Genomic DNA, 26,281 nt, shown 5'->3' with positions numbered 1-26,281 from the left:
GCAGGGCCCAGGGAGGCCAGCCAACCCTGAGCCCAACCAGCAGCACGCCCCTAGCAGGCTTCCAGTCAGGACCAGCAGGAAGAAGAAGAGAGCGAGAAAAGGGCCCACCCCCCTTTTATACAGGAGCGCCCTTTGTCTCCAAAAAGGGACAGGCAGGGAGAGAACCAGCTGGAACTGGTTACAAGGAATTTCTTGGTGCTGGCCAGGCCAGGGACACTGGACGCACCCCCGGGGGGGTGGGGCCAGCCTGGTGGGGGAAGGCCCAGCCGGCTTCAGCCAATCAGGCGCCAGCACATCTACTGCACACACACACCAAGGTCTAGAAGGGGCCCTTCCCTTCTAGCCACACGCATGCCGCAGACATCATCTTGTAGCATTCAACCTCACGAGCGCACACATACCAAACACGGCCCGGCACGCCCCACGCATCAGGAACTACCAGAGCCACATACATCCCCCATGCATTCCTATGGGCGGCAGGTCTCTCTCACCACGCACACACTCAGGAGGGGACTCACCATCCCCCGGTCACATATACTAAGCACAAACTTCCGGGATGGACCTGCCAGACGGGCCAAGTCCAACATATCTATAAACTGGCCTGCATCACACACAAAACCCTTCACTCTCCGGCCCCCAACTACCTAAATAACAAACTGGTAGGAGCAGGTCAAGCCAGAACACTGAGAAGCTTCAACTCACTCCTTATTCCTCCGAAACTGAAAAAGAAAACCACACGATACCGATCGTTCTCTGGCAACGCTCCCAGGTTGTGGAACGCTCTCTCTGGAGTCCTCAGATGCAACCCCTCCTCTCCTGTTTCAAAAGGGACCGGAAACTCCATCTCCTTAACAAATATTTTCATGACCAACGTCAACTAACCTAGTCTTCTTTATCCGAGTTGTCTCCTCTCTCTCTGGACATTCAAGGACAGTGGGTGACCGGACTATATCACTCTCGCCTTTTCTTTTATTGCTCTCTCCCCCTCCGCTCCGCTGCATATTTACTTCCCATGCTGTATTTTTGTCTGTGGTCTGCCTACTATGTAATGTTTTATCCTTCTGCTGTTTACTGTGTGTTTGTAAAGCGCTCTGATACTTACGGGTCAAGCTAGCGCTATATAAAACTTTTAAAATAAAATAAAAAATAAAATTTTATTTTTCCTTTTGAGCAGTGGGGCGACGATCCTCCGCCTTAGCGGAGCGGCCGCCACTGGGAGGTTGCAGATGATATGAACAAGACACACCCTGCAGAACGCTGTCCTTGTGGGAAAACATTCCACCTCAGGACTGATTCTGAGCACTTTCTCCAGACCACGGAGCACCTTCCATCCCTCTCGACAGGAACAGAAACACAGGAGGGAGGGGGGGGGGGGGGGGCTGCGGCTCCTTGAGGAAGAAACAAAACCGAAGTGTGTGCGGAGGCGGCGCGGTCTGTCTGTCTGTCAGCATCACCCGAAGAGACAAGAAGACACATAAAACAACGGGAACCACACAACGGAGCAGAAAGTAACCACAGCAGCCCGAGGTGCCTGGAAGGGGCAGGTCTGCCTGCACTCCAGGCGCATGATGACGTGTCATGGCCGTAAAATACTGTCTTTACGGGGTGTGGCGTAACTGTCAGAGCTGCCGACTTTGGCGCTGAGGGTCCACCAGGTTCGGGTTTCGGCATCGGCTCAATGTCCTGTGATTCTGACAAATAATGTAATCTCCCGTTTCTACAGACAGCGCCTACAGACCCGCATGGGTCTTTAACGCTATAGAAATCCGAGTATTATTACTTTATTGCACACCGCGACTTTGTGAAAAAAGCGTCAGCAATAAATGACAAGTTTCTGACTGGTCGGCAGCGACTGTTGTGAGTATTTCGGTGTTGGGGCATGCACGTGGGCACGCGTGTTGGGCACTGGCATGTCCGTGGGCACGTGTGCTTGGCAGTGGCATGCGTGTGGTCACGTGTGCTGGGCAGTGGCATGCGTGTGGTCACGCGTGCTTGGCAGTGGCATGCGGGTTGTCACGTGTGCTGGGCAGTGGCATGCGGGTTGTCACGTGTGCTTGGCAGTGGCATGCGCGTGGTCGCGTGTGCTGGGCAGTGGCATGCGCGTGGTCGCGTGTGCTGGGCAGTGGCATTGCTTGGCAGTGGCATGCACTTTCTGCAGTCTGGTAACAAGGCCGCTGGCCCGTGGCCCCAGGGGGGGCTGGTGTTGTGAAGCCTAGGTGCCCGAAGCGCCCATGCAAGGGCTGAGACTGAGACCGCCAGGGCCTGTGTCTGGCGTAGTGCCGGACTGTGTGGGGGGGGGGGGGGGGGGGGGTATTCATCTGTCAGTTCTTCCTGTGTCTGGGAGCTCGAGGGGTGCGGGGGTGCAGCCCGGGTCCTGTAATGAGGACCCGCTAATCCAATCCATATTTTAATTGCGTCCGAGCGACCCCGCTGAGTGTGTGTAATGGGCATTGACACTCGGGCCGGACAAATAACATCATTATAAATGGCTGACGGTGTGTTTGATTGGGGGCATGACGTGTGTGTAGTGGAGATCATCACTCGGGCCGGACAAATAACATGATTGGCCGACGGTGTGTTTGATTGGAGGCAATGATGTGTGTGTAATGTACATTGACACTCCGGCCGGACAAATAGCATAATTGGCTGACTGTGCGTTTAATTGGAGGCAATGATTATCCAGTTACACCCCCGTAGAGACAGGTGGGGGGGGGGCTTGTGTATACTCGGGTGTCTGCGCCCAGGAGCAGGTCATCAACAAACTGCCCCCGCCGGGGCAACACTTGCAAGGGGGGCTGCCCAAGGAGTGACCCGACAGGGAGGGGCCTCGAAGTCTCTCGGGCCCCCTGTGCAGCGCCCGAGCCCCCCTACAAAGGACACATTCTGATGAATCCGTTCGCATTATATTAGTGTATATACATGCCAGCTTTGTCCCTCTGACCCCCCGCGCGTCCAATGCGGGGAGAACAGAAGTCAGGGAGATATCTGGAAAGGAAATGCTTTTATTTTTTTATATTTTTTGTTGCAGTTTTATCTAGCGCGAACTCGACCCGAAGCTATCGAAGCGCTTTACATGAGCACCGGTTACATCATAAGCTGTTCTTTCTCAACCAAATCCACTCTATGATGTCAAAGGTTAGAAAACCTCTCCCAGGGGTGAGGTGGGTGACTCTCCCCAGCGGTTCTGCAGCTGGCCTGCACCCAGGGGCGCAGCTGCCAGGGAAGGCTCCTCGCCCCGGGGTGAGGTGGGTGACTCTCCCCAGCGGTTCAGCAGCTGGCCTGCCCCCAGGGCACAGCTGCCAGGGAAGCCTCCTCGCCCCAGGGTGAGGTGGGTGACTCTCCCCAGCGGTTCAGCAGCTGGCCTGCCCCCAGGGCACAGCTGCCAGGGAAGGCCCTCGCCCCGGGGTGAGGTGGGTGACTCTCCCCAGCGGTTCAGCAGCTGGCCTGCACCCAGGGGCACAGCTGCCAGGGAAGGCTCCTCGCAGCGGTGTGAGGTGGGTGACTCTCCTCAGCGGTTCAGCAGCTGGCCTGCACCGAGGGGCGCAGCTGCCAGGGAAGGCCCTCGCCCCGGGGTGAGGTGGGTGACTCTCCCCAGCGGTTCAGCAGCTGGCCTGCAGCCAGGGGCGCAGCTGCCAGGGAAGGCCCTCGCCCCGGGGTGAGGTGGGTGACTCTCCCCAGCGGTTCAGCAGCTGGCCTGCACCCAGGGGCGCAGCTGCAAGGGAAGGCTCCTCGCCCCGGGGTGAGGTGGGTGACTCTCCCCAGCGGTCAGCAGCTGGCCTGCACCCAGGGGCACAGCTGCCAGGGAAGGCTCCTCCCCCCCCGGGGTGAGGTGGGTGACTCTCCCCAGCGGTTCTGCAGCTGGCCTGCACCCAGGGGCGCAGCTGCCAGGGAAGGCCCTCGCCCCGGGGTGAGGTGGGTGACTCTCCCCAGCGGTTCAGCAGCTGGCCTGCCCCCAGGGCACAGCTGCCAGGGAAGCCTCCTCGCCCCAGGGTGAGGTGGGTGACTCTCCCCAGCAGTTCAGCAGCTGGCCTGCACCCAGGGCACAGCTGCCAGGGAAGGCTCCTCGCCTCGGGGTGAGGTGGGTGACTCTCCCCAGCGGTTCTGCAGCTGGCCTGCACCCAGGGGCGCAGCTGCCAGGGAAGGCTCCTCGCCCCGGGGTGAGGTGGGTGACTCTCCCCAGCGGTTCAGCAGCTGGCCTGCCCCCAGGGCACAGCTGCCAGGGAAGCCTCCTCGCCCCAGGGTGAGGTGGGTGACTCTCCCCAGCGGTTCAGCAGCTGGCCTGCCCCCAGGGCACAGCTGCCAGGGAAGGCCCTCGCCCCGGGGTGAGGTGGGTGACTCTCCCCAGCGGTTCAGCAGCTGGCCTGCACCCAGGGGCACAGCTGCCAGGGAAGGCTCCTCGCAGCGGTGTGAGGTGGGTGACTCTCCTCAGCGGTTCAGCAGCTGGCCTGCACCCAGGGGCACAGCTGCCAGGGAAGGCCCTCGCCCCGGGGTGAGGTGGGTGACTCTCCCCAGCGGTTCAGCAGCTGGCCTGCACCCAGGGGCGCAGCTGCCAGGGAAGGCCCTCGCCCCGGGGTGAGGTGGGTGACTCTCCCCAGCGGTTCAGCAGCTGGCCTGCACCCAGGGGCGCAGCTGCAAGGGAAGGCTCCTCGCCCCGGGGTGAGGTGGGTGACTCTCCCCAGCGGTCAGCAGCTGGCCTGCACCCAGGGGCACAGCTGCCAGGGAAGGCTCCTCCCCCCCCGGGGTGAGGTGGGTGACTCTCCCCAGCGGTTCTGCAGCTGGCCTGCACCCAGGGGCGCAGCTGCCAGGGAAGGCCCTCGCCCCGGGATGAGGTGGGTGACTCTCCCCAGCGGTTCAGCAGCTGGCCTGCCCCCAGGGCACAGCTGCCAGGGAAGCCTCCTCGCCCCAGGGTGAGGTGGGTGACTCTCCCCAGCAGTTCAGCAGCTGGCCTGCACCCAGGGCACAGCTGCCAGGGAAGGCTCCTCGCCCCGGGGTGAGGTCGGTGACTTTCCCCAGCGGTTCAGCAGCTGGCCTGCACCCAGGGCACAGCTGCCAGGGAAGGCTCCTCGCCCCGGGGTGAGGGGGGTGACTCTCCCCAGCGGTTCAGCAGCTGGCCTGCCCCCAGGGCACAGCTGCCAGGGAAGGCTCCTCGCCCCGGGGTGAGGTGGGTGTCTCGCCCCATAGGTTCAGCAGCTGGCCTGCACCCAGGGGCGCAGCTGCCAGGGAAGGCTCCTCGCCCCGGGGTGAGGTGGGTGACTCTCCCCAGTGGTTCATCAGCTGGCCTGCACCGAGGGCACAGCTGCCAGGGAAGGCTCCTCGTCCCGGGGTAAGGGGGTGACTCCCCCCAGCGGTTCAGCAGCTGGCCTGCACCGAGGGCACAGCTGCCAGGGAAGGCTCCTCGCCCCGGGGTGAGGAGGGTGACTCTCCCCAGCGGGTCAGCAGCTGGCCTGCCCCCAGGGCACATCTGCCAGGGAAGGCTCCTCGCCCCGGGGTGAGGGGGGTGACTCTCCCCAGCGGTTCAGCAGCTGGCCTGCCCCCAGGGCACAGCTGCCAGGGAAGGCTCCTCGCCCCGGGGTGAGGGGGGTGACTCTCCCCAGCGGTTCAGCAGCTGGCCTGCACCAAGGGCACAGCTGCCAGGGAAGGCTCCTCGCCCCGGGGTGAGGTGGGTGACTCGCCCCAGTGGTTCAGCAGCTGGCCTGCACCCAGGGGCACAGCTGCCAGGGAAGGCTCCTCGCCCCGGGGTGAGGAGGGTGACTCTCCCCAGCGGTTCAGCAGCTGGCCTGCACCCAGGGGCGCAGCTGCCGGGTTCCCAGGCCCGGGCCTCACCTGATAGTCACGTCTCGGCTTTTTCCTACAACTCTGGGACTGTTGTAGTCCTGGGTTTGTACTATAAGACTACGAGTCCCAGAGTTCTAGGAACTAAACTCAGGACTGTGACCTCACCAGACACACGTGACCCCGGGAAGCGGGCAGCTCTGTGGAGGGCAAGTTTATTGCATGAACCGGGCATTGGTCAAGGACCCCCATCTAAGCTGGGGGCCAAGCGACTCTCTGGGAATAACCGAAGGCCGCCACCCAGCAGAGGGGCTTCGAGATTCCCCTGGGCCCTCTCTTCAGGGCTCCTCCGAAGCACCTTTCCTCTGCACCCTGGGGAGAGGTCCACCTGAAGGAGGCAAAAACAACAGATGACGGACGGAATGCTGAACAGATCAAACATTCATCCCCCAGGTACCGATGTGGGCTAAATCCATTGTTTTATTTGCTCACTCTGCCACCCTAGTTTGGACCCAGCCATATGCAAATCAGTCTGGCCCTGTGCCTCATGGGAACAGTCCAGCCCGAACTGCCAAGCCATGTCTTCCCTGGACCAGAAACAAGCATCCTGGGACCGCTTTTGCAGCTATCACCCCTCATCAGCCAGGCTAGCTTGAATCCGGTGTCATAGTGAGTTCGGGCTGACCCATCCCACTCGGGGTGGAGCGCTGAACATTGTCAAACATTCACCCCCGGGCACAGGTCTGGGTTTAATCCATCGTGTTGTGCTTGCCACTCACCTGAAAGAAAGAGCCACCCCCCCCCCCCCCCCCGTGCCAGTGGGCACACGGATCTGATGCTAAACCCAGGAAGCAGAGAATGGGCCTGGACGCGGATAGGTCGAGCCAGGGAGCCTCTGGACTGACCTTAAACAAACCCAGACCGACATTAAAACTCCGACAAGGAGGGGAGTATTAAGTGCCATATAAAAACCCCACATGTACATTTATTTTGTTGCCATTAATCGAATCCCCTCCCCCAACCTCTTCCCAGGACTAATTTTTCACCCAAAAAAATATATGTACATTTCCAGTAAAAGACTATGATTCATTTATTTCAGTAAATGGGGCCGTCTGGCACAAATCCTGGGCAGCCTGGCGCGGCTGGCATGCCCCCTGCCCCCACCCGTGCCCGCAGATTTCTGGATGCTGCGTCTGGCCCCCCTGCAGGGAGAGGCCCGGGAATGAATGGGCGCTCCCGGAGCCCGCGTTCAGAGGTGTGAACAGCCCTGGCTCGGGGCAAACGCCCTCGTTTGCCCCGCAGATGGGCAGCGGCGGGGGGCGGGCGCAGGCGTTTGCTGTGTTGTCACAAGCCCACCTGTGAAACCACTCGCCCCCTCCCTCCATCAGTATCTGTGGGGGTCCCCCCCCCCCCCCCAGGGGGGGCTGGGGCTGCAGCTGTCGCCTCCATGCGTGGGTTTGTTTCTTTAGCTGATGGCTGCGTGTCCTCCCGCCAAGGCTCTGTCCTGGAGGTGACCCTGCCACGAGCTGGCTGTCTATGACGCGTCATGTGTCATCCATATGTGTCCGGACACGTGTCTCGCATGTTCAACTGTCCAGATGTTCACTGGTGCTTTGGGACCCTGGTCTGCGGTGCATTAGAGAACTGAAAGTACATCGAACTGTAAACATATGCATAAAAGGGTTCTTGCATAGCGCCTACTGGCTGCTGGGGCGGCGTCTCAGCGCTTTGGGTATGACCCCTTCATAAACTCATTCTGTATTTCCAGAGATCCGCCAGGCCTATCTCCCGGGCTCTCATCGGTGCACGAGAGCGCGTGCCACCTGCAGGTGAGAGACAGGGCCTCCTTTCGGCGGGGCCAACCCGGACATTTATGCTTCCAGGCCTAAAACATGACGATGTAGGCTTCTCTCACAACACCCGCACCCCTCACATCCGTGGCTCGTGCTTGCGTGAGGTCGAAGCTTCCGTGTGTCAGTCCTGGAGGGATGCAGCGCTCTCCTCACCCGGGGCGCACTGCCAGGGGGTGCTGCACTGCACGGCGCTGCGCTGCATTCATATACCATTGAGAGAGCACAAGTTTGAAAAAAAATGTATAAGTACGCCATATTTACAAGCACGTAGTTAGTTTAAACATGTTTTGCACACGAGTGTTTTATATCCAGGAGTGAAATATACAGAGTGGTTTATATTCAGTAGTGAAATGTATAGAATGTTAAGTAGAGTAACTATAATTATAACGGTGTGAGATTAATGTAGAAATGTTGGAATATATGTGAAAACCTCATGTTCTCATGTTAAAAGAATCATGTCCGAATTAAATGTAACTTTGAAAATCCAGTATTATGTGTAGGCCTTAGGGCAATTCACAGCTAACCTGAACGTGCTGCTAAATTAATGTGAGATAAGGTTGACATGGTTCTTCCAAAAAATGTACTATTGAACTTAGGGTTAAAAGTATATGCTTTATAGATGTGTTATTTTAGAAACGTATGCTAGTTAAGAATGTTTGCTGTTTAAATCAAGTTAACGTTTTAAGAGTGCAGGGACCTGCTGCATGTAAATCAAGTAGGCCAGAGGAGATAATGTCATGTCGTGTAAATCGTCATGTGCTCGTTAGAGAAGAGGTCGCGAGGTGTCCAGCCCCGAGCTTTGAGAGTGTTTTATGACTAAAGATATGGTGGAGTCTGGAATTTGAGGCCCACTGCAGGACGAGCTGTATGCAGGTGCGAGGGTCCTAATCAGCTCGAATGAAAGGGACTTTGTTCAGTGGCGCCTTGCGCAGGCCTGTAGGAGTTTCCAGGAATTTCAGGGGGTATCAGCGCACTGAAGAAGGAGCCTGGGAACCAAGGTCAACTATAACGAGGGTCTTCAAGAGTACCATCATGGAGTTTGCCGCGCAAAGATGTACCACGTGAGGGGCGTCCCAAGGGGCGTTTCTATTGGAAATGTGATTTGGTATTAGGGAAAGCGACCCGGGAGGAGAGCAGAGCAGATGATTTTGGGAGCCTAAGGAAGCGGATGGGTAGGCAGATAGGCTGATCAGGAGAGACCCATTATCAGAGAAGAGACAAAGAGAAGTGCGTGATCTTCTTATGAAGTCACCACGGCTGACACCTAGAGGGTTAAGATCTTGCTAAGTAGGGATGTCATTTAAAATAGTGTAGGGACAGACTAACCTTAATTTTCTTTTCTGTAATGACTTTGAGATTGCAACTTATATCTATTTTGACAACCCTTATGGTCTTTGAGCTTGTACTTATTATTTTGTTCTTCAGACTTAGATTATTCAAGAAGTTCATGTTTATAGTGATACCAATTTACCTTTTGAATCTCATTTTGAGAAGTTTGTATCTTCAGTTATCTTTGACTTTATATTAAATCTTTAAAACTTAAATTTGGTCAGTGGTCATTTAGAGTGTTGTAAGTTCTTAAATTGATTGACTTATTGCGAGATTACCTTTTACTCAAAGACAGGTACCAACGATTCAGTCGACATAGTTTGGGATTTGGTAAAATAATTAGTAACCAGTAATCCCGCGTTAGCAGTTGGTAGCAGAGTGAGGATGGTTATCTTCTTGAGGAAGGTAATCTAGAGAGGTTAGTTTACCCCAAGGCCCGAGACGCCGAGAGACGAGCAGCGGAAGAATCGTGTGCCGAAAGGTGCAGACGGTGCGAGAAAAGCAGCAGTATCGGAGAGTGAGTATAAAAAGGGTCATGCGTGAACAGATTGCGGTGTTTTGTGTTGTATTTGTATTGTAATGTCTTGCGGAGTTGAATGCCTGTAGTGTGAATGAGAGAAGGTTGTGAGCGCGCGCAACCTGGTAAGCTGGTAACCTGGTAAACGGGTGAACTGGTGAAATCTTAAGTTCAGGCCAGAGCTTAAGTGGTTTTGGGTGTATCGAACATCCAGGGTAGTTGTCGACCATAGTACGGAGGTCACGAGGTACCATTGACCGCCGTGGATCCAAGATAGGGGGAGTGTAAGAGTGAGTGTATGAGTAACGGACGCTGGTCGAAAGTTACTGCGTGTGAGTAACCTATCGGAGAAGGCGATTGTCTGGAAGTAAACGGAAAGACATTTCGCCAAGTTAAGGTGACAACTACAGAAAGACTGTGGGCGTACAGTCAAGAAAGGTGATCGCTTGGACGGAAGTAATCATTTTTCAGAGTATGAATGGGATGCGTGCATGACCGAGGAGACGAGCTGAGAAAGGAGGGGAACTGCTGCGAAGGGGGACGGGTGACGTCGGCTAGAGCCGCGCTCTGATTGAGCGGTTGGTGTGACGTTAGCTAGAGCCGCGCTCTGGTTGGGCGGCTAGAGTGACGTCGGAGGAAAGTCGCGTACGGATAGGCCAGTTAGTGAGAACGGGGCTGAGATTGGTGGAATATCATCAGGAAGTAAACGAACGCGGAGAAAGAGCGAAATCATGAAGTGTTTTAAGTGTTTGAAAGGGATTTTTAAACGTAAAAGAAGTGAACATTATTACGGGGAAGAGGCACCGCCGGAGGGTACACCAGCTCATTACATGGCAACGAATGTGGGGCTGCATACGATATTGTGGATTGGGACTTGGAATAAGCTTACGGAAGGGAATGAGGAAATGCAGTTCCCGAGGTACGGGACGTTTAAATTAGAGGTGTTACATCGGCTAAAAGCAACCATGTCCTCATTGAAACCCTCGCCCAGACCAACACAGTTTGAGGCTCTTAATGCATGGATTAAGGCTGCACACGACCGAAATTTGAACAGGCGTCAACAAAGACTGACGCGATCGGTAAGGGCAGTGCGAGATTCCAAATGGGATGAGGAGGAAAAGCGATGGAGAGTACAGACTATTGAGGTGGAGAAAATGTATCCGATGAGGGAGGTGTCAGGAGGAGGAAACCTCATGGAAGAAGACGAGGAAAGCGAGTCGGAGGACAATCTGATAAACAGATTGTTAATGGATAGACCACCTCCGAGAGTGGGGTTAATAGAAGATAGAGGGCTCGCAAGGGAAGATGGGAATGCCATAGAGGGATATACACCACTCCCTATATCGGAATGGACACCTATTAAAGGCGGAGAAACACCTCCAAACAACACTGTACAGAGTGTAGTGGGAAGGTTTGTGGTGCAGAAAACGCCAACCACAGAAAGGGTTGAGTCTGTGGGATTGCCAGACGCTCTTCAAGTGCCTGTTACCATAGGACCCATAGTTTCGATCTATAATTCTGAGAGAGATAGAGGGAAACAACAAAGGCAATTGGATAGGGAAAGGATTGAGATGGAAAGGAGGAATAATGTGACAAATGCATGGAAACAATTGCCAGGTTCGGTAACATGGAACACCCCATTAGACACAACTGTCGGTCCCAATTCAGAACAGGGAGGTCCGAGAGGACCAATGGATCTAAGGGGACCACGGCCAAGATCTTTTTTAGAGTTAAGAGCTGATTTGAGGGAATGGGACGGGTCCGTAGTATCTCCAAGTAACAGGACAAGAACAGAACCAGAGTGGGAAAGCAGGGGTAACGGGACTGTATCTCATTGTGGGGCCAGCGAAAGCAGTCAGGGCCGGGAAGGCCAAAGTCAAGAGAATAGAGGGGATGCATGTCCTACAAATCAGAGAGAACAGCCGGAACAAAATACTAGGATTGTAGAATGTGAGGAAATGTCCCGTCTCTGGGGGAAAGGAGGAGATGAGGCGGTACGGGCTTTTCAGAATAGGTTTAGGTGCCTTCATCATACACTTGGGGAAGACGTTCAACATTGGAGAAAGGAGAACAGCGATAGGTCCCGCCACGCCTCGAATAATCAGGAATCACAGGGAAGTAGGGAAGAAAGAGGGAGTAATGGAACATCTTACCCTGCATCCCGTGAAACTAGCCAGGATGGGGAGAGGGAGGCTAGGAGGCATGAAGGAGTGTTTCACCATCCACCCCGAGAAGATGGAAAGGCATGGGACTTAGAGAGATGGGAACAGGGGAGGACTCCCTATAATTCACCAATACCTAAACGTAGATCTCGGAGCTGGGATGGGAGAGATGCGGATGGAGGAGCTAAATTGAGTGTCTTGAAAGCTGAAATTAAGGCAAAAAGGCTTGATGTTACCAGTTTAAAGTCAGATGTTGATGAGATAATAGATGGAACATTGCCTTTGGAAAGGATAGAATTGTATGAACAGGATGAGTTATTGTTCATGGCAAAGGATATTACTAGGAAAGCTAGAGCGTTTCATGAGAAATTGACTGATTTGGCAGACAGGTATGCCGTGGATTTGTCTAGGACAAGGGCATTACAGAGTAACCACAGATTACAGTACGCAGACCAAGATCTAGATGAGAAGAGAACTACTGGATTAAAAACACACATAAGAGAGCTGGTATCAGGGATAAGAGTGTGGAGGGAACTGGATAAATGGGAAGAAAGGTGGTCGAAAAAGGGCACAGTTAGGCGAAGTACAAATGTGATGACCCCTGAAGGAAGGGTAATGCAGATGGAGGCATTCCCTTTGCGAGAAATATCAAACGGAAATTATGTACATGTGCCCTGGAGTAGAGGAGATTTAGCTGCATTTACCAACTCATTTCCGAAGTTGCGGGACAATCCAGTCGAATGGTATAAACAGGTAGAGAGGTTTGTCAAAATCTCGAAAGTACTGTGGATAGATTTGAACACGTTGTTTGACATCGTGGTCCCATCTGATTTGTGGACCCCGTGCAAGACTAGTGTTGAATGGCCAAATACTGAACCAGTGAGGGATGCTCGGACTAATGGACCGTCCGAGATTGTCATGCAAAAGTACGAAAGGGTAATAGCATGGCTGAAAGATAAGGTACCACCACAGGATATAGATTGGGTAAAGATAGATCGAACAAGGCAAGAACCGAAGGAGACCGTGCATGAGTTTTATGAGAGGCTGCTGAAAACATTCAAGCAATACAGTGGACTAGATGTAATGGATCCCAAAGATATAGGGCAGTTTGTGTCAAAGTTTGTCTTGGGATTGAGACCTGATATTTGTTTGATGATACAGCAACATTTAATCTGTTGGCAGAACAAACCACTAGATGAGATTTTACGTTATGCGAGGTACTGCAGTGACGAGATAGATTCTAAAGCCAAGAATCTAAAGGAGAAATTGATGGTGGTGCAAATGCAGTCCGCTGGGAAGGGTGGCCAGCAGAAACAGGGGATGGGACGAAAGCCAAACGGTCAGAATAAGGACAATGAGGAAGGGCAGAGACCTAGGATAGACTTTGCCACTTTAAAGAAAATGACAAAGTGTCATCAGTGTCACCAGGTGGGGCATTGGCGACGCGAGTGTCCCTTTAACCCTGAAAATGGAGAGCTAGAAGTAGAAGAACAGGTCCAAGAAGACCCAGTGCAAAAGGTGACAGTCCCAAGCAGTAAGGTGGCCAAAGGGGGGACTTCGGCTCCACGGGCCCAATTCCCACAGCCACCGAAGATAGCAGCTGGGGGAAAGGTCTTTAAACAAATGCCTCTGTTTATCGAGGAAGAAAAGTGTTATTACATTGACCCATTGACAGGACAACGGGTGAGCAGTGAAGAGGATTGTACCCTCGGGGCAGTCCTAGAAGTGGATCAAAGAGGGCCATTTGTTGAGGCAGAAGTGGCAGGGTGTCCCACTACGTTCTTAGTGGACACTGGGGCTACTCGTTCGACTCTGAGATCAGCGGTGGTTCCAGACTTGCCGATGTCAGGGGAAACAATTCAGGTGGTAGGAGTCGCAAATAAAAGAATGACTAGTCCCTTGACAGAACCAGTATCTGTGAAAATAGGAAATCATATGAACGAACATCAGTTTGTGGTTTGTGACTCGAGTCCGGTATGTCTGTTAGGAAGGGATTTGTTATGCAAATTGAATTGCACCATATACTGCACCCCACAAGGAGTGGAGGTACAGACTACCGACGATGATGCTACCTTTAAGGTGGCCAATTCAAAATTCTGTGTAGAACTATATCCTACTCTGACTGTAGAAGATCTTCCCCAAGATTTAAGAGATGCAGTGGCGTCAGAGGTGCGGGATTTCACAGGAGAAGATATAGGATTGATTAAAGGGGTAGAACCGGTAAAAATATTGGTAAAACCAAATGTTGAGTTTCCAAGAACGCCTCAATACAAATTGTCACAGGAAACGATTGCAGGAATAAAGCCTGTGATCGAGTCAATGATTCAACAGGGAATACTGAAAGAAATCGTGGGCAGTCCTTGTAACTCCCCGATTATGGGTTTGCAGAAACCTAGCGGGAAGTTTAGGATAGTTCAGGATTTACGAAAAATTAACAACATAGTCGTTTCATGTTGTCCCGTGGTACCGAATCCATCAGTGATATTGTTTCAAATACCATGTCAAGCAGAATGGTTCACAGTGATAGATCTTTGTCAGGCTTTCTTTTCAATCCCATTGGATGAAGAGAGCAGGTATCTTTTTGCTTTTAAAATGGAAGATCGCGTTTTAACATGGTGTCGAATCCCACAAGGATTCACAGATAGCCCATCCATCTTTAATCAGTTGCTGAAAAAGAATCTTGAGAATCTAGTACTGCCACAGAATTCGGTTCTGGTACAGTACATAGATGACCTACTTGTTGCGTCAGAGACAGAGGAAGCTTGTAAGGCAGATTCAATTGCCTTACTGAATCATTTAGCTGAAAATGGACATAAGGTATCTCCGAGCAAGTTGCAGTATTGTTTGACAGAAGTACAGTATCTAGGGCACAGGTTAGAAAAAGGGAAACGTAAGGTGTCCCCGGAGAGGATTGAGGCGATAATGAAAATGAATGCGCCTACAACACAGAGAGAAGTTAGAATGTTCCTAGGAATGGTGGGTTACTGCCGACAGTGGATAGTTAACTTCTCACTGAAAGCAAAGCCCTTACAGAAACTGACGCACAAGGAGGTGAGTGATCCGGTACCATGGGATGAAGAATGTCTGGTGGCGTTTTTGCAGCTGAGAGACGATTTATGTCGTCCTCCGGCTCTGGGAATGCCAGATTACGAAAATTCATTTTCACTCTATTGCTGTGAGAGAGAGGGATGTGCTTTGTCAGTCTTGGCACAAACCCACGGAAATGCCCGTAGACCAGTTGCATATTTTTCGGCTACATTAGATCCAGTAGCCGCAGCGTTGCCCGGATGTCTCAAATCCGTTGCTGCAACGGGTGTCAGCATTGAAAGGAGCGAGAGTATTGTGATGGGACATCCAGTAGTGGTGTATGTACCACATTCAGTTGAATTGCTAATGACCAGGACGAAGACGCAGCATCTGACCAATAGTAGGCTCACGCGCTACGAGCAAGTTATACTTGCCGCAGAGAACGTGACTCTCAGGAGATGCTCTGTCTTGAATCCTGCTACTTTGATGCCATTACCTACTGTAATAGAAGGCGAAGGATGTGAAGACCACGATTGCCTTGATGTGACTGAACTATGCACGAAACCCCGACCAGATATTGTGGATGAGCCATTGTCTGACCCCGATGAAATTTATTTTGTTGATGGCTCATGTTTAAGAGACGATACTGGTCGGTTGAGAGCAGCTTATGCTGTTTGTACCATTACTGGAGTTGTGGAAGCCGCTTGCCTGGAAGGAGTACATTCCGCACAGGTAGCAGAAATTATTGCCCTAACTCGCGCCTGCATAGCAGGAAACGGGAAAAGAGTCACCATCTACACGGACAGCCAATATGGTTTCGGTGTGGTTCATGATTTCGGGCAGTTGTGGTCTCAGAGGGGTTACATGACCTCCTCTGGTTCGCCCATTCGAAATGGAGAATTTGTGCGATTATTGTTAGAAGCATTACAAGGTCCAGTTGACATTGCAATCGTAAAGTGTGTAGCTCATACTAAGAATACAGATTTTGTGTCACAAGGCAACAGATACGCTGATGAAGTCGCACGAACAAAATTATTCTTTCTCAAAGGTGGAAATAGAAGGTGCAGAAGAAAAGACTGAATTAAGTATGATGTTAGAAACTGTAGACACTTGGGAGGATTTAAGAATAATGCAGGAGAACGCACCTGAAACAGAGAAAAAGGCATGGGAAATAGCAGGTTGTGTGCGAAGTGAAATGGATTTTTGGGTTTCAGCAGATGGGAGAGCTGTGTTACCTGAAGAATTAGCTAATCCCATGGCGAGAGAAATACATGGTCCAGTACATCTAGGAAGGGATGCTATGATGAGAGTGTTTAGGCAAACTTGGTATTGCCCTAAATTTAGAATAGCAGCAGAATCAGTATGTAAGCGATGTGTTACCTGCCAACAACTGAACGTAGGCAAACGAACACCAGTCACACTGAGTCACATTGGGAGGTCGGGGGGGCCTTTCAATAGAATGCAATTAGATTTCATCGAAATGCCAAGAGTCAATCGCCTTAGGTATGTGTTGGTGATTGTATGCGTATTTTCCAGATGGGTTGAAGCGTACCCTACACGTAGGTGCGATACACTCACAGTGGCTAAATTGTTGCTCAGGGAGTTGATACCGCGCTTCGGGGTGCCTGCCTCTTTGGAATCTGACTGAGGAAAACATTTTAACAGCGAAATAGTGAAGATGTTGTGCTCCACACTGAATATCGATCAAAAGCTGCATTGTAGTTATCGACCAGAAGCTTCAGGAATTGTGGAACAAGTGAACGGCACGTTGAAGAATAGATTGGCTAAAGTAGTGGCATCCACATCTTTGAGTTGGCCAGATGCTCTTCCTCTAGTGCTCATGAGCATGCGCAGCACACCTGATAGGAGGACAGGTCTCTCTCCCCACGAGATCCTGATGGGGAGGGCCATGAGACTTCCTACAGTTCCAACTACTGCTCTATTGAATATTACAGATGATCTGATCTTGGATTATTGTAAAGGACTGTCTGACGCCATCCATTCTGTGTCCCTTCAGGTGCATGCGGCTGAAGTTCCAGCATCGAGGAACCTGTGTCATGATCTGAACCCAGGGGACTGGGTCTTAGTTAAAAAACACGTCCGGAAGAACTGCCTAGATGTTCGCTGGCGTGGGCCCTTTCAGGTAATCCTGATAACGAACACCGCAGTGAAGTGCGGGGGGCTGCCAAATTGGATCCATGCATCCCATACTCGAAGAGTTCCAGCACCTCTAGAAGGAACAGCTCCCATCCCAGACGAAAGCCCGGAAGTGGAAGAAGAGTCGCAAGAAGGGATTGAGGCAGCTGAGGGGGTGTCGGAAGAAGTTGGGAACGCAACGGATTCAGAAGAAGAGCGAAGGCAGGACGGCAGTGAGACAGAAGACGCAACTGAAGGAGAGAGCAGAAGTGAATACGACTCAGACTCAGATCCGTATCAGAGCGACCAAGAACCAAGTGAGAGGACAAGAAATAGGAGAATAAGGCTTGGAGCTGCCACTTGGCCAACAAGGAGAAGAAGGCTAAGTTTGAGGTCGGCCCAGGAAGAAACGCTTACTCCTATATCCGAAGACTCAGATCCAGAAGAAGATATCCAGGATCAAGCCGAGGAGGGTCTTAGAAGATCAAGGAGGGTGCGAGTGCCTAGTAGAAGATACTCTACTCCCGACTGGACCTACCTCGTTGCAGATGTCTGGGAGACACAGAACAGGGAGGATCAGGGAAGTGGAACTGATCAGAACTGACCCGATCATCACAGTGCAAATAAGGTTTCTACTGCCAGGAGCGGAGACCGAAAGGTTGCTGACACTCAACATCGTTCATCCTGCTCTCCTGAGTGGAATAAGAAAATTGATTTTAGAGACAGTTGAGTTTCCAGTTTGCTGTTCACGATATCCAATATTGGAGGGAACTCTTCTTCGTTTGGAAATGCTTGAGCGAGTAGTAGAAATGCTAGGAGCGCTTATTGTTGTGGATTAATACCATATTGTGAATGTCTTCAAAGGGGCGCAGAACTGGAAAGGTGAAGAAAGTGATCTTGATTAGAACGGACCCCTTTGTAATTGTGGATGTAGAACTGATAGTACCAGGAGTGGAAATTGAAAAAACGCTAACTCTCAATTTTGTCCGTCCACTTGTCTTGAGCGAAATAAGGAGAATAATCCTAGAAAAAGTTGACTTTCCATGTTGTGGGACGAACTGCCCAGAACCTGAGGGAATGATACTTCGGATGGACATTTATGAAGACGTAGTGTCACTCCTTGAGTCATACATAACTTCAGACGAAAATAAGACTGTTGAAAAGAAATTGTAAAAACTTGTTGCAAGATAACCTAGCGCCGAGTGGAAGAAGAAAAGTGATAGGGGTTTCATTTTAGTGGATGGAGAAGGGCTAGGGTTGTCTATTTTCTACTGGACTTTGAACTGTTTTGCGGAAACAAATTGTCAAGCTTCCAAGTGTTCAACGGAAGACATTGCAGGAGAGAAAGACTTTGTTTGAAAAGAAGAGGAAGTGAATGCTGGAAGAAAGTCAAAAACTACACTGTTTGAGAACATGGAGGCTGGCAACCCGAACCGCAGGGCAAAATGTATAGCTGTTACACTTTTAGGAGTAGTGGTTTCTCTTATAATTTTAGTGGTAACTGTTTCATTCCTAGCGGGACACGAAGGGGATGAAACCGCAGTTAAGGAGGATAAGGGAGTATCAACACCGAAAACTACCATTATTAAAGAGAAGTGAAACATCAATGAGAAAGACAAAGCATTGTTAGATGCAGAAATAAAAAGGCTTCACACCGATGAATCACAGGGAAATTACAAGTCAAATGCTTATGCTAAATTGCTTTATGAATATGTTGATGCCATGGAAGTGAAGGATTGTTACGTTTGTATGCAATTACCAGCTTCAGTGGAGGAGGGTATCAGATACCATCATCTTCCGTTGACATATGGAATAACGTGTAGTTTATTGTTGAGCATGTTTTATGGACGAGAAGGATTCGAGTATTATTTTTCGAATTTCGACTCGACATTGCCAGAGGTTCCGAATTTCAAGCATTTGAACAAATGGGACTACTACAAAAGCGAAGACAGATTACACAAATGGTTTATTCCATGGAAAACGTTAGATACTTCACATGCTCGAAGGAACAATCTGACTTGTCAAATATCAGAAGTTGAGAAAAAGTTTATAGCACAGGTAGATACTAGATACAGGAGGCAGAAGATTTTGAAAGCATCAGGACAATGGGAAACAGATTGGACCAAGGAGGAAAGGGCACATCAAAGAAAAGGTAGTATTGGTCCAATTGCTTTGGATAAGGATAAACGGGGAAAACTGTGCATTCACAGGAGTTACTCATATTATGAAAACTTTTATGTAGGTCAAGTCCATTGTGAACATGCCTTTCAATTGGAGTATTACTCTAAGAACTTTTTGAAAGGGATGCAAGCAATACCAAATGTATATTTTGTATGTGGAAGAAGTGCCTATGTGAAGTTACCAGATAATTGGTACGGATCATGCTATCTGGCTGTTGTCTTCCCTAAAATATATCATGTTGAGAATTTAGACACGCCTAAGAAAGAAATATCAACTAGATGGAAGCGAGGGCTGGGTGCAGCAGAAGTAGTTGGAGATGTACTCGGTGCTGCATTCCCTTTCTTAGGATTGATAATGAATGACATCAAAATTAGGAGGTTAGCTACAGTCGTAGATAGGCTATCTGCTAGTACTGCAAGATCATTGATGCTGATAGAAGGTGAGATGCAATCGATTAGGGCAATGGTTCTTCAGAACCGACTTGCTTTAGATGTTCTGTTAGCAAAAGAGGGAGGAGTCTGTAAGGCCTTGAAGGTCCAGGAATGCTGTACTTACATTCCAGACAATTCAAAACCTCTAGAGAAGTATATACAAAATATCACTGCCATACACTACGAAATTGAGGACCTAGCAAAGGTAAATGTGTGGGAAAAAGTAGGTCATGGAATGGGTAAAGTTGGAAGTTGGTTTGCCAACTTAGGAAAGGGTATCGTTTGGTACATATTGAAACCCATCATCATAATTGTGATTTGTGTAATCACTTTGTGGGGATTGGTGCGTTTGTATCAATGTTATAGAGCAAATAGGTTACAGAGAGCTATGAAGAAACAGGAAGAAGAGTTGACAGCGATGCAGGACACTCAATATAAGAGTCTGAAAGCATTAGAGAGTATGAAAAGAGGTGGAACTGCCCTTTCTTCACTTTAAAAGGTTCTACATTTTTAGTGTCTTGGTGATGATGACCCCTGAAGGTCATCAAAGGGGGGACTGAGAGAGCACAAGTTTGAAAAAAAATGTATAAGTACGCCATATTTACAAGCACGTAGTTAGTTTAAACATGTTTTGCACACGAGTGTTTTATATCCAGGAGTGAAATATACAGAGTGGTTTATATTCAGTAGTGAAATGTATAGAATGTTAAGTAGAGTAACTATAATTATAACGGTGTGAGATTAATGTAGAAATGTTGGAATATATGTGAAAACCTCATGTTCTCATGTTAAAAGAATCATGTCCGAATTAAATGTAACTTTGAAAATCCAGTATTATGTGTAGGCCTTAGGGCAATTCACAGCAAACCTGAACGTGCTGCTAAATTAATGTGAGATAAGGTTGACATGGTTCTTCCAAAAAATGTACTATTGAACTTAGGGTTAAAAGTATATGCTTATAGATGTGTTATTTTAGAAACGTATGCTAGTTAAGAATGTTTGCTGTTTAAATCAAGTTAACGTTTTAAGAGTGCAGGGACCTGCTGCATGTAAATCAAGTAGGCCAGAGGAGATAATGTCATGTCGTGTAAATCGTCATGTGCTCGTTAGAGAAGAGGTCGCGAGGTGTCCAGCCCCGAGCTTTGAGAGTGTTTTATGACTAAAGATATGGTGGAGTCTGGAATTTGAGGCCCACTGCAGGACGAGCTGTATGCAGGTGCGAGGGTCCTAATCAGCTCGAATGAAAGGGACTTTGTTCAGTGGCGCCTTGCGCAGGCCTGTAGGAGTTTCCAGGAATTTCAGGGGGTATCAGCGCACTGAAGAAGAAGCCTGGGAACCAAGGTCAACTATAACGAGGGTCTTCAAGAGTACCATCATGGAGTTTGCCGCGCAAAGATGTACCACGTGAGGGGCGTCCCAAGGGGCGTTTCTATTGGAAATGTGATTTGGTATTAGGGAAAGAGACCCGGGAGGAGAGCAGAGCAGATGATTTTGGGAGCCTAAGGAAGCGGATGGGTAGGCAGATAGGCTGATCAGGAGAGACCCATTATCAGAGAAGAGACAAAGAGAAGTGCGTGATCTTCTTATGAAGTCACCACGGCTGACACCTAGAGGGTTAAGATCTTGCTAAGTAGGGATGTCATTTAAAATAGTGTAGGGACAGACTAACCTTAATTTTCTTTTCTGTAATGACTTTGAGATTGCAACTTATATCTATTTTGACAACCCTTATGGTCTTTGAGCTTGTACTTATTATTTTGTTCTTCAGACTTAGATTATTCAAGAAGTTCATGTTTATAGTGATACCAATTTACCTTTTGAATCTCATTTTGAGAAGTTTGTATCTTCAGTTATCTTTGACTTTATATTAAATCTTTAAAACTTAAATTTGGTCAGTGGTCATTTAGAGTGTTGTAAGTTCTTAAATTGATTGACTTATTGCGAGATTACCTTTTACTCAAAGACAGGTACCAACGATTCAGTCGACATAGTTTGGGATTTGGTAAGATAATTAGTAACCAGTAATCCCGCGTTAGCACCATAAAACAAGGGAGGCGGAGGCGGGAGCTTGAAACGAAAGTCCGGAAAACCGTGCGCATTCAAGCTTTGTAACAGACAAAAACATGTACAATATGAAATAAAAAATGTATACAAGCTTGGGGCTCAAAAGCATCTTTGCGAACGTGTCACACCAGCGGTGCAAGGCCCCCAGCTGTGCCCAGAGCTCCTGTCCTGATGCCCTCCCGCCCCCTCCCCCCACCCCCGGTGCCAATGAACCTGCCGCACACGGCCTTTGGCTCTGAAGATTAGCCTGTGAATGCGGCACATAGCTGCACTGCATAGCCCTGATAGCTGCAGTGCACAGTCTGCATAGCCCTGCATTGTTGTACTGCATAGCTTGCATAGCTACACCGCATTGACTGCATAGACATGCAGATCTGCACTGCATAGCTCCAATGCATAGCCTTCATAGCCCTGGATGGCCGCGCTGCAAAGCCCTGCATAATTGCAATACATAGACTGCATAGCCCTGCATAGCTGCAAGTCATAGCCATGCAGGGCGTGCTGCCTAGCCATGTTGCCTAGCCGCCTGCAGAGCCCTCCTGCAGAGTCGCCATGATAAAAAAAAAAACAGGATTTGCAAAAATCCAATTTTAGATTGAAAAGTTCCATGCAGATTCGTGAAATGACTCCAAAGTTATAAACAATCGAACAAGTACAATAGAAGCTGTCACTAAACCTACCAGGGGCGGTGGGTGACATTTGAAAGTGGCGGGGCGCAAAGTGATTTGCATACAGCACCCTAGCGAGCGAGCGCAGCGAGCGATCCCGGAACCCAAAAGGGGGGTTTTGGGGGGATTATCCCCCCCAAGAAGAAAAATCGTGCATTTTCAAGCAAATTTGAGAAAGCAGGAAGGTTAATAAAGCAATTGTGAAAGTGCAGTTATTACATTAATAGATGGCGTAACATAGGTAGCTGCTTATTCAGTATAACCACAGAGCTTCATACGTTCACTACCCATGGATGTGGCCTGCAGAGTGTCACGTGAAGTCCAGCGTACCCTCGTTCAAATGGAGTCCAATCTGCCCGCCCCATGTCACTTGGTTCACAGCCTGCTTGACACAGCATGCATCGGTCTTCTGATGCTCACTCTACTTGTTGGAATCTACATGAGATCGTGTTGAGTCCAGTCAGTGGCGAAGACCAGATCCCCCATAGGGTTTTGACTCTTACACAGTGTTACCTCATATCCACGCCACAGAATGAGACTCATGCAAGGTGTCCCCTCATGGCCACTCCTTGGGATGTCAATCAAATTTTTTTTTTTAATTTATTTTAGCACATTTGTAGAGCGCTCTGTTACCCGGAGGTGTCCTGGCGCTGAAGATCAAAGATTTATAAAGCATGGTTCATACACTGCCACCTCATGCCCACTTCAAAGGGTGAGACTCCTACACAGTCTCAAGAGCGACAATCGGAGGAGAGGACATGGGGTGGTCCAGGGCAGGAGTAACATCCCATGGAGAGGTCACTGAGAGTCTCAGTGACCTCTCCATGGGATGTTACTCCTGCCCTGGACCACCCCATGTCCTCTCCTCAGATTGTCGCTCCTGCCCTGTACTAGCTCATGTCCACTCCTCACATTGTGACTTCAACCCTGTGCTATCTCATATCCACTCCCCAAGATGGGTTTCCTGCACCGCGAGACCTCATGACCCATCCTATGTGAAACGATTTTTTTTTTTTTGCAGTTTTATATAGAACGAACTTGACCCGATGGTACTGGAGCAAAAGACAAGAGAGCAGCTGAAGCGTCTGGCGCCATCTAGTAGCATAATTGTGTTGGTTGTGTCATCATTAATAAACAGACCAGACTTGCTCCAAAAATCATAAATACATTTTGCAGTATGGGCGTTGGGCCCTGGAAAAGCCTGGGGAATAATGACCACCTGTACCCACCCCATGCCCCCTGTCCACCTTCCGACCACCCTGTCCTTTCACCTTTCTTCATAAAATATCAGAGGAGCATTGTACAGCCTTCATGGCTTGCCTCACATCTGTCTTCAATCTGCATTATTTATCTTTTTGGAGCAGTGGCCCCGGACACAATACTCTAGATGTTCTCTCCATTAGCAGACAATGTTCTTACTTACGGATTCAACCTGCAGGTGCGACCTCCACAACCAGGGCTGGATACACAGCATACAAGACAGGACATAAAAACATCATCCAATTCTACAGTTACAAGACTGCATGACTAAACTATTAAACCTGTTGGCAACATACTTGGTTAATTTTATAGTGGCTGGTAAACAATTTGGGAGCACAGGGACTTGCTGCATATTAAATAGGCACAGCTTCCATCCACTTGGCCAATGGCTAGACTGATAAACAGGGAACTAGTGACCTCCATAAGGGGAGGATTTCTGCTCAAGGGCAACACCCATACAGCACTATCCTATATATTTAATGTTTATGCATCTTCCAGATTCCTCGACCCACAGCATTGTGGCGTCTCCATCAGTAGCTGGAAGGTTAATCTTGCAACCGACATCCTCCACAGGGAGCATTAAAAGACTAAATACTTCGAATATAAAAAAAATAATTTTAAAACCATGTCAAATAATTACATGTGTACAAAATATTACTTATGAAAACAAAAGCCTCACTGACATGAAAGTAAACGACCATGACCTCAGCTAAAATTGGTAGAGACTATTTGCGACCTGCCGAGAAATTCCGGACTCTCGTATCTTACTTTAATTGCTCTATGCTTAAGAATCACATTTTCTTGAGAAAATTCACTGCCATAAAAATGCATGTTCAAGTACTATTTGTGAAGGACATCAAACATCACTTGCGACACAAGAGATTTCAACGTAGCTTCTGTCCAGTGTAGAGCCCCAATTACTATGAGCGCCATTAGCGCTTTCAAAAACTAGAGGTGATGCACATCTTCAAAGTATTAACACTGGAGTTAAAAAGCAATCCGGTGAAAGATGTCAGAATACATCTCAAAATCCAAGCTGACATTAAACAAAGTAACATTCTAGAATGCCTATAGCTAGTAGGTATTAGCGTTGCAAGCCTCGATAAAGAGACCTGATTTTCTTCTCCACACTGGACTGGCCACTTTAAGTGTGTGTAGTTCACCATTCTGAAACTCATGGTGTAGGGACACAGCACACTGGATACGGAGCACTTCAACAGAAACCCAGATACATTTAACACACCTTTATAATATAATAATTCTAGATGACCAACTTTTTGTAACAGACTTAAAAATATAAACTGCCACAATATTGATCTTACATAAAAAACGACGTAACATTTGTTCGACTTTTATTTAATTCCCATTTCAGATAAACACACATCACAAAACTCATTAGGACATGGTTAACTTTTTCCTCTAATTCCAGCCTAGTCACACAATGCAGAACCCCAGTTAAATGCCACGTTTGCATCTTAACAGACAACACAATGAGACCAGCTCTCTATTACTTGCCCAGGGACTCTGGGATCAGCCATTCACAGATGTCAACAAATGTTTTCCTGTCTGTCCAGTAAACCTACCCCCAAACTATACATTAAACCTCAAAAGTAGTCAAAGATTGAGATCACAGTGAAAATTCTGAGTGTCCTGCTGATGATAGCCACCCAATAGCTGGCAATAGGCTATATGCCACCTAATATGCCATCATCAAGAGCAACATTTATAGCTATGGACACTTTGTAACTTGATACATGTAGTTTTGTTTTTCTTTTTTAGAAGTGTTGTCAGGTAGCACCCGCATTGGCAGTGATGTTGGCAGAACTGGGTGAAAGTGTTGCCAACGAGGAAGCCACTTAGCAGATATGAAACCTTGCCTAATCCTTGAAATCCTAAATCCATCAACGTCAATTGGTGATACGTGTTAAGGGTTACTTTTAATCTGACCTGTTTATGTTCAGACTACATGTATAGTAGTGCAATGAATCCCTCGCCTACAAATGGAATCAAGTAGCTTGTAGGCTCTGACAGTTTTACTCCAGAGCTCTGACGTTTTCTAGGTCCACGTGGGAATAGCTTACTCCAGCCACTGTTTTTCATAAAATCTGGGACTTTCAGTCATGTGTATGCCTTTTATAACAACAAGCACCAGAATGCAAAGAAAAACATGGACTGGATCAGCTACTCGGTCATACAAAAACGTTCCACATAATTGCTGAACAACTTTCTTTGCTATAATATTCAGGTCACTTGGAAAATGACACATTCTTATTTTTAAGTTTATCCCAAGCATAGATGAGGTACGTGCTTATCCAGTGTCTGATGCCTCATTTGTAGTTCGTCCCAAGCCGGCCGGTGATTCTCAAAAGTGCTCACACCACAGATCAGACCACTTAGCACCCAGTTCATCAATTTCCCTTCAACTGAGCTTTTTAAGCTATTAGACAGGGACTCACTCAACCTTTGTATATACTTCACAATATATATTTAATTTATATAAATGTAAGTCAAACCAAATTCTGTGCGACTCAAGATGGGCAAGCCAGCGCTGAGCAAATGGAAAATCCTGCTTGTAGTAGGTAAATCATCGTGTCTAGGCTGTAAGTTAATCGGGTGACAGTGAATACCCAGAGGTAATGCAGCTGAAACCTGGCAGCAGGTGACGTAAAACACACAGAGCATAGAGACACGGCTGAGCAATACTTGGCAGCAGGTGACATTATAAAACACAAGGAAATCCGCGGCAGGATACCTGTCTGCAGCTGCTACTATAAAACACCCAAAGCTGAGAGTTAAAGCCAAAACCTCTGAAAAATACTTGGCTGCAGGTGACAGTTTAGAACAAACCGCTCTGAGGCACCAATGAAGAATACCCGGCGAC

The sequence above is a fragment of the Lissotriton helveticus genome, chromosome 2_2, assembly GCF_964261635.1.
Source record: "Lissotriton helveticus chromosome 2_2, aLisHel1.1, whole genome shotgun sequence".
Taxonomy (NCBI): Eukaryota; Metazoa; Chordata; class Amphibia; order Caudata; family Salamandridae; genus Lissotriton; species Lissotriton helveticus.
This window is presented reverse-complemented; position numbering follows the sequence as displayed.